This window comes from Spermophilus citellus, assembly GCF_964194105.1.
Source record: "Spermophilus citellus genome assembly, chromosome: 3".
In the NCBI taxonomy this organism is placed as follows: Eukaryota; Metazoa; Chordata; class Mammalia; order Rodentia; family Sciuridae; genus Spermophilus; species Spermophilus citellus.
This window is the reverse complement of record NC_138184.1, coordinates 20,569,127-20,583,701: the sequence shown is the minus strand read 5'-3', so window position 1 is coordinate 20,583,701 and position 14,575 is coordinate 20,569,127.

Sequence of the window (14,575 nt, the reverse complement as noted above, 5' to 3'; positions counted from 1 at the left end):
CCTCTCATAAGAAAACCCGTAGGGCACACCAGATAATCCAGGATAGGTCCCTCTTCTCAAGAGTCTTGACTTTGCCATATAATCATAAACCCTGCCATATAAGGTAATGTTACCAGTTCCAGAGATGAGGACATGGGCATATCATTTTGCAGGCCACAATTCAAGCCCCCCCATACCTGGTAACTTGGGATCACCATTAAAAAACCTTACTTTGTTGTATTCTGCCCTTGCAGGACTTTGCAGAGAGAACCCACCATCGTGGGCATCATGAAGTCTGTCTTAGACCCCAGCAGGATGCAAACTCTCTTGTCCTCCATGAATATCATTTCACATTCACTCACAGCTCCCAGGTTAGGGTCTCCCATAAGTGCCAGCCTCCACTGAGCCAGTCCAATTCTTTGGTTTAGCTCTAGCCTTTTACCTGCGGGAGGAGCGGTACCCTCTAGCACTCCTGGTCAGTGCACCCCTGTGGCACTGCATGTAGCAGCTATGGAAACCTCCTCTGACTCTACTGAGCCCCATATTCATCCCTCCCTTTAAAATATTCAAATCATTATGAGGCTCAGATCTTTGCCTATTAGACATTTTTAAGTAACTTCCTCTTTTCTGTTATATATTTGCGTAACATGGGGTCCTGTGAAGCGCCTTAAAATCTAACCTAAGAATGACCCCAAACTGGACAGAACTTAAAAGTCTTAGATTCAGGAATGGGAGCTACATGAATTGCAACCAAGGGCAGGGATACTAATCATGAAATTATAACATAGGACTCAAATAGCAAAAACCTTAGTAAAGCTGAAGTTCTCTAAAAAGCTGCCTCCATATTCAGTCTTGCAGGCTGTTTGATCTCAGCTGAGTAGAACATCAAGATTGTGGAGAGATGGAATGGTGCATGTCTAGAACCCAAATTATCACCAGGCATGGTGGCACATGCCTGTAACCCCAACGAATGAGGAGGCAGAGGCAGGAGGATCTCAACTTTGAGGCCTAAGCAGCTTAGCAAGACCCTGTCTCAAAATAAAAAATAAAAAGGGCTGGGGATGTGGCTCAGCAGTTAAGTGCCCCTGGGTTCAATCCCCAGTACTACCACCACCACCACTACCACCCCCAAAAGTAGAGCCAAAATTATCTTGGACTGTCATAGTCACTTTAGGAAAATAGCTATCTGCTTTTAACCTTTGTGTCTGGTTTATGACTAACAGGTAAATATCTCCAAAGGTATTATTAAGCTTAGTTAATGTTTGTTATTTGGTCCCATGGAAAGGACACCATTAGCCTCCACCAACCCCAAAAGGTAACAATGCTGTAAGATAATGTATGAACCCTAGAGAAAAGATTTCCCTGCCTCGCTATAACTGCCTACCTAACACAGCCACCAATGAATTTGTTGGATGTTGATAACTGATAACTTTTTTGTTCTTTGACTATAAAAGTTGATTTAACCTCTTCCTCTTCGGAGCTCATCATTCAGAATAACTTGAATCTGTTCTTGGGCTTTAGGCACTCACATTTGGCTCATAATAAACTATTTCTTTTTTCCTTGAAAGCAGAATTTAGGGGACTGGGGATGTGGCTCAAGCGCTAGCGCACTCGCCTGGCATGTGCAGGGCGCTGGGTTCGATCCTCAGCACCACGTAAAAATAAAGATGTTATGCCCACTGAAAGCTAAAAAAATAAATATAAAAAAAGAAAGCAGAATTTATATTTTTCATTAACATTTTGAAAGACACAGAAGCATCCAATCAAGACCCAAGACATCACCAGTCCCCTTCAACTTCAAAAAGTCCTCAAAACCCCTCTTCAACAGCCGATGTGAGATGGATTTGAGCATGCCTCCTGTCTCCTTATCAGTTAACCTCCGATAAAATGTTTTCTTTTTGCAAAAACCAGCATGCCACAGTATTAGGCTTATATGCACATGGGGCAGCAAGCCCTTGCTCAGTACCAATTGGCCCCAGGTGGATAATACTGACTTATCAGTGTCCCCATTCCTGTGGCCTGGCTCCTGAGCCTTGCTAGCATATTACTCATTTATCAAAAACAAAACAAATCTTATTGAATATCTACATCCTTGACACTGAGATATAGCAGCCTTGCTCCTGATGACCTGATATTAGCAGCCCACCCCTTCCTCAAAGCAAGGTGCATGGGCTTTGTGATTGATTTGTCTCCACCCAGGGTAGCCCGGATGTGTTCTGGAGGGAAGAACTGCTGCCGTATTGTGGTCTAGTGGACAGACCTAGGGATGAGCAGGCACAGAGGCATGCTTAAGGTCCCAGGCTGCATAAAGCAGGGGCTTCCCTAGTGTGCAGGTGAGGAGCATGGAGCCCATGGGCTTATAGGAACCAGGTCCTGCACATTCACTACGTTGGCCCACTGTCCCGGGAGTGGCCTGTTCTTGTTGTGTATCCCAGTGAGAGACAGCACACGGGCCTCCTCAGCCCAGGTGCAGCCTATTTGGCCAGCCCCCAACCCCTACCACGTGGAATCTAGGAGAAAAGCCCATATCATATGCGGAGACTGTGTCTTACTAGGTCCCTTGTTTCCACCAGCTAAAATCCAAGATGAGTCCAGGAAGATAAGCTGGCTCCTTGTCCTTTGTGGGCCTATAGCAGGTGATAGCACAGACTGGGTCCCAGGGAGGAACTGTCCCCATCCTGTAGTCTCCTTGGGTCATGAAGTGGCACACTGGCTAGGAGCCCATATCTATGAGGGTCAGAACAGGACCCACTCCCTCCACCTGAACAGCTCTCCAGCAGAGGGACAGCCGGGGGGATTTGAGGGCTGGACTCAAGGCGCCTCCAGGAAGCACCTTGCCTATCCCCACACTGAGCCTATGAGCCTCAGCAGCTGAGCTAGCGGAGAGTGGCAGGCCCTCTTATACAGGTATCGCAGCGCAGGACTGTACGGAACAATCCCTCAGCTCTCAGAATCTACCTCCCTCCTCAGCCAGGGCTGGGCTTCCATTGTGTACATCACACCCCAGAGAGTGTTTGCTGCAACCTCCCTGGTGACCTGGAGCAGGCCCCCTTTCTCACCCCCATTTTGTAGGTAGGTGTTGCTTAGCTTGCTAGGAAGTGAAGGAGCTGGGCTTCAAACCCAGACCCGAAGACCCCAGAACTCTATTGACTGATGCTCTCACTGTGGCTGGGTATAACCCTCCATGGCCCTCAGCAGAAAGGTCACACTTGTCACCATAGGAGAGAGGTAAAGCTGGTTCCAGAACATCTGTAGCCACATGTTCACAGACACCAAGCAGAGAAGCCTTTGTACCAGACCAGCAAGTACCATGGGCACTGGGCCACATCAGGATTATCAGTAAACTGCCCCAGGGAGTCATAGTACCCAGGAGCCCACCCAGGCCCCTCCCACTGCCTCCATCTGCAAGGCCAGCCAACCAGGTCTGGAGCTCACTGGGGCCCCCTGTTCTGGGTCATCACCCTCAATATCACCTTCTGTTCTGACCAAAAATACTTCCTCAGGTGAGGGGAATGGATGCAGCAGAGAATGTGGATAACCACGGGACCATTCCCCCGCTCACAGCCTGAGGTTAGCATGTTCTTTGTCCTGGCTGATTAACCAGTTAGCTATCCTGGGATTGGCATTAAGTCAAAGGAGGTGAGGCAGCGGTGAGACAGAAGAATTCTCTAGCCATCAGAGGCCTCGCCAGTGTCAGGATATGGTAAGCCCATCACTGGGAAGCAAATAGACTACTACAGACCTCCACGGCCATCCAGCTGAGGGCACCAGGTGTCCCTGACCTTGGGTTTCCTACGTGTTAACAGGTGTTCAATAAACACACAGACTCAGTTGTTCTAACAGAAGGTGAAAGGCTCCTGAGGTCCACCTGCCCACATCCACAAATCCAGTATCCCAAAAACCTAGGTTCAAAGTTTCCCTTCCTCTAACCCTAGAACTCATGCAGGTCACCCTTAGGGATGCACAGGCCCAAGGGACAGATAGCAGCGTCCTGCCCCGGTATAGGCAGGAATAGGAAAGAGGGCACACCTTCCTGAGGGAGTCATGTACTCAGAAGGCCTTGAAATCCTTGGCTGAGGGTTTTCCATGCTTCCTCTGGGCCAGGCGCTGGACTCCGGCCAACAGGTATTGGAAGCTGCACTGGTGAAGGGTCACAGGGGTGGTCCTGTGTAGCCGGGATCCCCAACGTGGAGAGTGGTACATAAAGGATATAAGATTTCCTGCCCCACCAAGTTTACTGCCTGGAGAAGAAGATGCAGTTCCAAGCTGAGGGTGCATCTTCAGCCCTTAGTGGTTCCCACAGGCCTCATGCCCCTCCATGGCCACCTTCTGTGTTCATCCCTGGCCCCACCTGAACAACACCCCACCTGCCTGCCCTTCACTCCCCTCAGAGCCACACTCCCTACTCCAAGGCCCTCTGTGGTCCTCAGGATTAAAGGAGCTATTGCATTTCCCTGATAGTTCTCTAAAGCCCTCCCCTCCCAGCCTTACCTCCTCTCCCCAGCTGTGCCCCAACCTGCTCCAGGACCCAATTTACCTTCCCATCTCCATATTTTTTCTAAGGCTGTTCCTGCTCACCAGGATGCCTTCCTCCCCGCTGTATGAGTACACAGGACCCATGTGGCTTGCCCATGCCCCCTCTAGACCCTCACCGAGTCTGTCCACATGAACTCTGGCAGTCCTGCATGGAATTCTGACCTTGAAACTTGTCCTAGGGTCCGAGCTTGAGGAACAGAGCAGGAGGGAGCGTTTCCCATGAGCAGATGAATGGAGCTGAGAAAAAGCTGACCTGAGAGCAACAGGGCTCTAGCCCCCTTCCGTCCCGAGTGCTGCCTGCAAAAGCCAGGGCAGCCCAGGCTGTGCCCAGGGACAATAGGCCTGTGGGTTCCACTTATCCAGACCTGCTCTCATCCTCATCAAGAGGGTCTCCTTCTGACCCTGGATGGAAACGAAACACATTGCTTTGATTCCAACATCAGAACTGAACTCCTGAACTGCAAAGAGTTCAGAGTAAAATACCAAGACAGCTCAGGAAGTAAAGAAAGTTCCAGAAGACATTGGGTGTCAAAATCTAAGTCAAATTTTATATTCAGTTGAGAGCATGTGGCAGATTGCTCAGAACCCTGGGAGATTCCTGTACGCAGGTGGTAGATGGGGCCCTCACAGAGGTGAGGTATAGGTAGGTGGTTACTCTGGCTCTGATGCTCAGAAAGGTACTTAAAGGGTGTAGCCAGACAAATGCTCTCAAGGTTCAAAAGGTAAATCGGTTATTCCCAGTAAGGACATTTTTCAGTTTGCCGGTGAAGGCCAAGGTGGGAGAAGGGCTGGGAGAAAATTTGGCCAGTAGGAGCCGAGGAGCTGGTCCAAGGGGGCCTCGGACTAGCAGAGTCCCCCCTGGGGGTGACATGGTGACAGGGATTGCACGTAGCAGATAAGGGTAGAGGGGCTGGTCCAAGGGGACCCTGTGCTGGCAGAGCCCCTCCTGGGGGTGAGATGGTGACAGGGATTGCTGCAAAAGGCGGGGGGCTCCTTGCTCCAGCTTTAGTCTGGCTGAAGGCTGGCGGAGATCGGAGGAAGTTTGTAGAGTCCGGGTCTTTCAGCGGAGCATCAAGAGTGGGTGGAGGGGCAGGCCTTTGCGCTGTGGCTGGGCCCAGGGGCCTCTGAACGGCCTCCTGAGTGCCCCCGTGCTGGGCGACGGTCCTCTCCTGTTTCTCAGCAGCCGCCGGTGTGTCAGGGTTCTCTGGGGGGTAGGTGATTTCTCCAGTTATCTCATTTAGCCAGAAAAATATATCTAGAGGTTTCTTCCCCTGTCCAAACTGACTCCTAGACATATCTAAAAGGGAGAAAAAAGAGGCAACACAGGTGCGCCATTGGAGTGGCAGGTCAGAGGCAGCAGGAGGCACCTGGGCATCCACAAATGCACACCTGCACTAAGGCCTACCTGTCCTGGGGCCTGCTCTTCACCGTACTCCAGAAATCTTCCCAGGACCAGGAACAGGCCCAGATGGAGGCTCCAGATTTTTTTAAAATCGTCTCTTCAAAAATTAAAAAGTTAATTTTAAAATTAAAATTTTAAAGTTAAATTTAAACAATTTTAAAGTACAGTTAGCCCTCCAAATCCTTGGGTTCCATATCCACAGATTCAACCAACCACAGATCGACAATATTCAAAGGAAAAAAGTTGGATCTGTATGAACATGCACAGATTTATTTTTCTGTCATTATTCCCTAAATAATATAATGCCTACTTATATACACTTACATCGTGTTAGTAATTTAAAGATGATTTTAAAGTATACGGGAAGATGTGCATAGGCTATATGCAAATACTACATATACCATTTTATCTAAGGAACTTGAGCATCCTTGAATTGTGTACCTACTGTGGGTCCTGGTACCAATCCTGTGGAGATATTTAGGGAGGAGTATATACCAAGTGTACTTTACATTCTGACCTAGTTCAGATATTGTCAGGAGCTGCCCTGGATGCAGACGCCTTTAAATCCTGATGCACCGGGGTTCTGAACAATCATTGCCTTCGGTCTGGCAGGGTAGTGCTAGGTCACAGTAACTTGGGTGTTACCCCAGCTCAGATAGCAAGGCGTGGCTCCAGGAGTAGGCTTCATGTGATAGGGATGAGTTACACTCACCTGTTCCTTTGTAATCTTACCCCTTTTCCCTTTTGGGGATAGAATGTTCCATAACTTCCCCTTGTGGGTCCCCTATATAAGAATAAAGAATTCCAGTGGCCCTCTTTCCTTCCATGGACCCTTAAGGTTGGAGAGCCATCATGGATTTTGAAAAGGAACTTCTGTGTGTTTGTGTGATTTCTTTGCCATTTTCTTAAGTTATTGGAATAGTTAAATTTTGTGAACCCAGTATTAGTTCGCCAGCTAGGATAGATGGCAATAAGACATATGCGAGTGTGCACACTTCACAATTTCATGAGAAATCAGATGGTGAAATGTACTGATATTTTCTACATGATTAAAGTCTGTATTCCTTATGAAAATGCTGGTTGCCACTTCTTTTTTTTTTAATCTTTCTACCTTTTTTTTAAGAGAGAGTGAGAGAGGAGAGAGAGAGAGAGAGAGAGAGAGAGAGAGAGAGAGAGAGAGAGAGAATTTTTAATATTTATTTTTTAGTTCTCGGCAGACACAACATCTTTTGTTGGTATGTGGTACTGAGGATCGAACCCGGGCCGCACGCATGCCAGGTGAGCGCGCTACCGCTTGAGCCACATCCCCAGCCCTGGTTGCCACTTCTTGAACTCAGAAAGAAAGCAACATATTCAATATAGTTCTCGAAACACTGGCCAGAGCAATTAGACAGACGAAAGAAATTAAAGGCATAAAAATTGGAAAAGAAGAACTTAAATTATCACTATTTGCAGATGACATGATTCTATACCTAGAAGACCCAAAAGGGTCTACAAAGAAACTACTAGAACTAATAAATGAATTCAGCAAAGTGGCAGGATATAAAATCAACACGCATAAATCAAAGGCATTCCTGTATATCAGCGACAAAACTTCTGAAATGGAAATGAGGAAAAACACTCCATTCACAATATCCTCAAAAAAAATAAAATACTTGGGAATCAACCTAACAAAAGAGGTGAAAGATTTATACAATGAAAACTACAGAACCCTAAAGAGAGAAGTAGAAGAAGATCTTAGAAGATGGAAAAATATACCCTGTTCATGGATAGGCAGAACTAACATCATCAAAATGGCGATATTACCAAAAGTTCTCTATAGGTTTAATGCAATGCCAATCAAAATCCCAATGGCACTTCTTGTAGAAATAGAGAAAGCAATCATGAAATTCATATGGAAAAATAAAAGACCCAGAATAGCAAAAGCAATACTAAGCAGGAAGAGTGAATCAGGCGGTATTGCGATACCAGACTTCAAACTATATTACAGAGCAATAGTAACAAAAACAGCATGGTACTGGTACCAAAACCGGCGGGTGGACCAATGGTACAGAATAGAGGACACAGAGACTAATCCACAAAGTTACAACTATCTTATATTTGATAAAGGGGCTAAAAGCATGCAATGGAGGAAGGATAGCATCTTCAACAAATGGTGTTGGGAAAACTGGAAATCCATATGCAACAAAATGAAGCTAAATCCTCTCTTCTCACCATGCACAAAAGTTAACTCAAAATGGATCAAAGACCTTGATATCAAATCAGAGACTGCGTCTGATAGAAGAAAAAGTTGGCCCCGATCTACATATTGTAGGGTCGGGCTCCAAATTCCTTAATAGGACACCCATAGCACAAGAGTTAATAACAAGAATCAACAATTGGGACTTACTTAAACTAAAAGTTTTTTCTCAGCAAGAGAAACAATAAGAGAGGTAAATAGGGAGCCTACATCATGGGAACAAATTTTTACTCCTCACACTTCAGATAGAGCCCTAATATCCAGAGTATACAAAGAACTCAAAAAATTAGACAACAAGATAACAAATAACCCAATCAACAAATGGGCCAAGGACCTGAACAGACACTTCTCAGAGGAGGATATACAATCAATCACAAGTACATGAAAAAATGCTCACCATCTCTAGCAGTCAGAGAAATGCAAATCAAAACCACCCTAAGATACCATCTCACTCCAGTAAGATTGGCAGCCATTATGAAGTCAAACAACAACAAATGCTGGAGAGGATGTGGGGAAAAGGGTACTCTTGTACATTGCTGGTGGGACTGCAAATTGGTTCGGCCACTTTGGAAAGCAGTATGGAGATTCCTGGGAAAGCTGGGAATGGAACCACCATTTGACCCAGCTATTGCCCTTCTCGGACTATTCCCTGAAGACCTTAAAAGAGCATACTACAGGGATACTGCCACATCAATGTTCATAGGAGCACAATTCATAATAGCTAGACTGTGGAAACAACCCAGGTGCCCTTCAATGGATGAATGGATTAAAAAATGTGGCATCTATACACCATGGAGTATTACGCAGCACTAAAAAATGACAAAATCATGGAATTCGCAGGGAAATGGATGGCACTAGAGCAGATTATGCTTAGTGAAGCTAGCCAATCCCTAAAAAACAAATACCAAATGTCTTCTTTGATATAATGAGAGCAACTAAGAATAGAGCAGGGAGGAAGAGCAGGAAGAAAAGATTAACATTAAACAGAGACATGAAGGGGGAGGGAAAGGGAGAGAAAAGGGGAATTGCATGGAAATGGAGGGAGATCCTCATTGTTATACAGAACTACATATAAGAGGCTGTGAGGGGAATGGGAAAATAAACAAGGAGAGAAATAAATTACAGTAGATGGGGTAGATAGAGAAGATGGGAGGGGAGGGGAGGGGGGATAGTATAGGATAGGAAAGGTAGCAGAATACAACAGTTACCAATAGGGCATTATGTAAAAATGTGGATGTGTAACTGATATGATTTTGCAATCTGTGTTTGGGGTAAAAATGGGAGTTCATAACTCACTCGAAGCTTATGTATGAAATATGATATGTCAAAAGCTTTGTAATGTTTTAAACAACCAATAAAAAAAAGAAAAAAAATTATGATGTATCCATGTCCATGTATCCATTTATATATATATATATATAAAATTTTATTTTTTGATAGTGTGCAGGGAATTGAACCCAGAGCCTTGCAAATGTTAAGCAATACTCTGCTATTTAGTTGTATCCTCAATCCCTATGTGATAGGATATTATCTCACCACTAAAAGCTAAGTATGTACTGATTAAAAAATTACATTTATAAAATAAATAGAAAAATTCATGATGTTGAAAAAAAAAAAGAAAGAAAGCAACAATGAAAAGCTTGAAAACACTTGAAAAACACTGTCTCATATCAAAAATAGAAAATGCTGGACCATTCACAAAAGAAAACAAAAAATCATCCTTACAATTTTATAAAATCATGACCGTGTGTGGTCAGCAGAATGGTTCTCCCAAAGATAGCTATGCAGGAATCCTGGGAACCTGTGAATATGTTTCATTACATGGTGTTACAGTTTGGGAACTGGGATGTCCCCCAAGGGCTCATAGGTAGAGGCTTGGTGCCCAGCTGGTGGTGTTATTGGGAGGTGGAGGACATTCCAGGGAGTGGGGCCTAACCTGAGGAAGTAGGTCACTGGAGGTGTGTCCTTGAAGGGTGTATTTTGTCCCAACCCTTCTCTTTTGCTTCCTGACTATGAGAGCACCTTTGCTCCAACACCACCTATTATGGGCTAACTACCATGGCAGGGGCTAAGTAGGAACCAGGAGAAGGAAATCACCAACAAAACGAATAAGCCTGGAAGTGGATTTTCCCCAGAGGCCCTGATAAAAACCCAGGGGAGCCAGATGAAGTGGCACTTGCCTGTAATCCCTGCAACCTGGGACGTTGAGGCAGGAGGATCAGGAGACCTAGGACAGCCTGGGTAACTTAGTAAGACTGTCTTAAAGTAAATGGAAAGGGCTGGTGGTGGGGGCGGGGGGTGAGGAGCAGGGGTAGCTTGCCCAGCATATGCCAGGCCCTGGGTTCAATCCCCAGTACACTTCCCCACTCCATACCCACCCCACTCCCTTGCCCCCCACCCAAATAAAAAAGGGGCTGTTGGTATCATTCAGTGGTAAAGGACTTGCCCACCATTTCTGAGGCCCTGGGTTCAATCAGGGAAAAGAAATAAAAAAACAAAAAACAAAAAAAAACAGCCAAAATTTTGATGTGGGGTTTGCAAAACCCTAGGCAGTGTACCAAGCCAGCTTGCTGGACTCAGGATTAGCAGCACTGTTGAGAAAATCAGCTACATCCCAAGCAGCTACATCTGTGATCATTTGTTACAGCAGCCATAGGAAATTCAGGTGTTCTGGAATCCTGTCCCAGGCAAAGAGGGTTTGCCCATCATCCCCTGGAGGTCCACAGGCCTCGGGAATGTCAGCACATTCTAAGGTAGTCCCAGAATCAGGATGGCTGGACCAGCGCATGAGTTAAACAGGTAAAAAAGGGTTTGAGTCTCACCTGTCAGAAGATTCTGGGGTGGAGGAGTCTATGAAGGGAGCTTCAGAATAGTAAGGGGGCACTATAAGGCTGGGGGCTCCTAGCAACCTGACCTTTATTATGTAAAGCATCCCACCCTATCCCAGTCTGGATTCCATTGGAGGATCACAGCCCACTCCAGAATGTCCACACACACAGACACACCTCACCCTTGCTCAGTCCTGTCTGTCATGGTGCCTGATGTTCCCAGCCTGGGGGTGTCCCCATCATTCTCCTTCCCTTCCTGAAGTTCTTGCCCTTCCTTTCCCACAGTTCTCTGACAGTTCCATCACATGGCCCCACAAACAGCATCAGGGTTGTTGTTGTTGTTTCCAGAACATTAATTTATAGAAAAGTGAGGATATGCTCCTCTGAAGGTTTATGTTCATTATAGAGGAAGCCGAGTGTTTCTTGGAATTTCAGACCAACTCCCTGGATTTCACTCACCCAAGACCTCACACCCTCTTTATGCCCTTGTCTCTCTAAAAATTAGATCTTGTCCCCGGGTTGCCAGTGGCTGAGACCCTGCCCCAGCTCAGGCCCAGCTTAAACCCTCAGCAAGCTGCTTCTGCTGGAGCATCTCACTCTGCAGACCCAGGGGCTGTCTAGGAAGCTGGGTGATAGGCAGTGCACAGGTGGTAAGAAGAATTCACTAAGACAAAGGGAAGCAGTTGAGAGTTTATCAAAGGAAGATTCACAGTAAGGATGCAGCAGAGGCATGACTGGATTTTCCCCCAGGGCTGAGAGGGGATCTGGGCTTATCTGTGCTTTCAGGTCTTTGCCTTTGATGGGAGTTCTGTTAAGAGGTGATTGACAGACTCCCGTGCCTTGTCCATTATGCTTTCTATACATGTGCCAAATGCCCATTCCCAGGTTTGAAATCAGATGCATGACATACAAGTAATATATGTGAGGTCTTAAATGACTTCCCCTTCTTAGGTTACTTTAGGTCAAACTTGGAGGCCTCTGCCCATGTTCCTTGGGATGGTTGGGCAATCTTGAAAAACAGGATCTTGCTATCTACACTTACAGGAAGTTGGCTCTTTCTGATAACCATAACAGGGCCAGATGAAAGGAGGAATCCTTAGGCTTACATCAGCTCTGCTGACGGAGGTGGGGTGGGGTCTGGATGAGGGTCCCTAAGTGGCTATGTGTCATGATGATGGCCCATCTCACTGGCAGGATATGGAATGACCATTCTCTTGGACTGGCTGGCCCCTGGTCATCCAACCTGGCTTTTCTCCTCATCTGTCTGGTGGTGCCCCCTTGATGTGGGGCAGTCCATGAGCACTCTGGATCTAAGTGGTAGATTAATCTCCTCTATGTCCCCATGTGTTCACGACTAGCCAGCCTGCCATGGGCAACTTTCCCCTATGGTGTCAGCAGCTTTGAGCCTTCCCAGGGACTACTGTGGGCCTATCCCTAAAATGAGGCCATTGCTAAAATGAGGGAGAAGCCCTCTGTCCCCTCCTCCCTCCCCGACTCAGTTCATCCCCTCCAGCCACCGCACTTGGGGGGACCTGGGTAAGCCATTTGCCTTCTTACTGCTCCATCCCTGTCCACACAGGACAGGTCTTTCAGGAAATATTAACTCTTCCCATCACCACATCCCCCCGGATCTTGAAAACGTGGCTTGTTTTGAGTATTATCAGGCTTCAATTTTACTTGTTTCGATCAATTTCCTATGCTTGATAAGTATGCTCTGAGAACTTTGTCTTCCAAGCATTTGAAAACTTCTCTTGGCGAGTGCTGGTCTTTAACAGGTTTTCATATGCAAAAGTACATACACATCAGTCTGTACACATGCTACAGTCCCCGTGGGGTCTTTTCCATCTAAAACTCTGGCACTTCCATGTCACATACCTGCTCCTTTTATGTTTTCTTACTATAGTGCGAATGCATATATTTCTGACTGGCACAATTACACCAAAAATAACTTTGAATTAGAGTGACCACTTTGGGAGAACTGTGATATGGATAAAATGGTTCAACTGCAAGTTGCCCTAAAATAAAAAAAAAACAAAAAGCAAAGGTCTGAGTGCCCAATGGTCTGCTATGTAGGAGGCTTCCAAATACAACTTGAACAGAACACCTGCCTCCCTAAAATATTCTTTAGCCACAGGTCACATAAAATACAAGCATCTTATCCTTCATCAGCACCAATGGACAGTGTTCAGGATTCAGGATTAGCTTTAGATGTTGACACGTCTGGTGCCATTTCCATATCATGCTGATGGTTTAAGTCATAGAATATTAGGTAAACAACAATGTTGGCTAGCAATTCATTTCACTGCAAAGTGTCAAGATTGGCAAAACATTTTAAGTATACTCTAGTTACCAAAAAGGAGAAAACCCTCATGAGGCTGTATAATTTTTTTTCATTTTTTTGGTGGTGGTATGAGGGATTGAACCCAGGACCCTGCACATGCTAGGCCAGTGCTCCACCACTGAGCTGCATCCCCAGCCCTCATGAGGCTTTATCAGCAACAGTCACTTTATTTCACATGGAAGGCATCATTTTCTTCCTTCCCACAAATAAATTGAGCTTTAAATTTCTCATGGCTTTAGAATAGTCTCCACTACAGTCAGTTTGCTCTCTATTTTTTCCTGCCTGGCTTCCTCTTTTTTTTCCTTCTTTTGAAAACTTGACTTACTCAACAGAGTTCAGTTGTAAGGTAAGACCCTGTCTCAAAAATAAAATAAAAAGGCCTGGGAATATAGTTCAGTGGTAGAACATCCATGGGGTCAACTCCCAGTACTAGAGAGAAAGATATACTCTCACTCACCACCAAATACAGTAAGTTTAAGAGTTTTGGTTATGGAAATCCTGTTGAAGAAAGTCTCAGAGAACTGTTTCCAGAACCCCTGTTAGGACATTCCTGAGCCTTCCCTACTGTCCTTCTCTGGGCAGGAATTACATAATAAAGACACTCATTTTTTCCAATTTCCCTAAGCATTGGTACCAATAAAGTTCTGGCATGTTAACTTATTTAGTGTAGGTTAGGTTTGGATCTGAATTTCAATCAACCAATATACAGAGCTATTCTCAGTTTCTCAGAAATGATGAACCCAAGTCACTCCCTAATGGGTCCAAGTCAATAAATTTGGCCTGATCTGAATTCATATTCCTTGTACCATGATGACACTCTTCACATCCATTCCTACATATACCCAAGGTTTCTCTCAGTAAAAACTAGCAAAATCATGCAGATTGGGGGAGCATATTGTTATGTCCTCAGTTACACTGGCTCTTTACCCTTTGAAGCCTACTGCAACATAAGTCTGGTTGTAGGTTTAAAAGCAAAAAAAAAGGTAGTGGAAGAAGGCCCTGAGGGGTTAGCCATGTTTTGGAAGGCACACACCTCATTACATGTTCTTCATGCAGAAAGGGGCCAATCAACATTTGCAATTCAGTCTCATGGTGACCTTCCCTAGACTCTAGTGACAGTGGCTGGTACCCCGCCCCAGAAGCAGGTCCAGCCACCAGGGGATCCCCCTCCTGAGCTCTGACACTACCATCACCCACACAGCAGCATTCTCTCCACATGGTTCCACTTTAGCTCCACAGGCCTCTCTGCC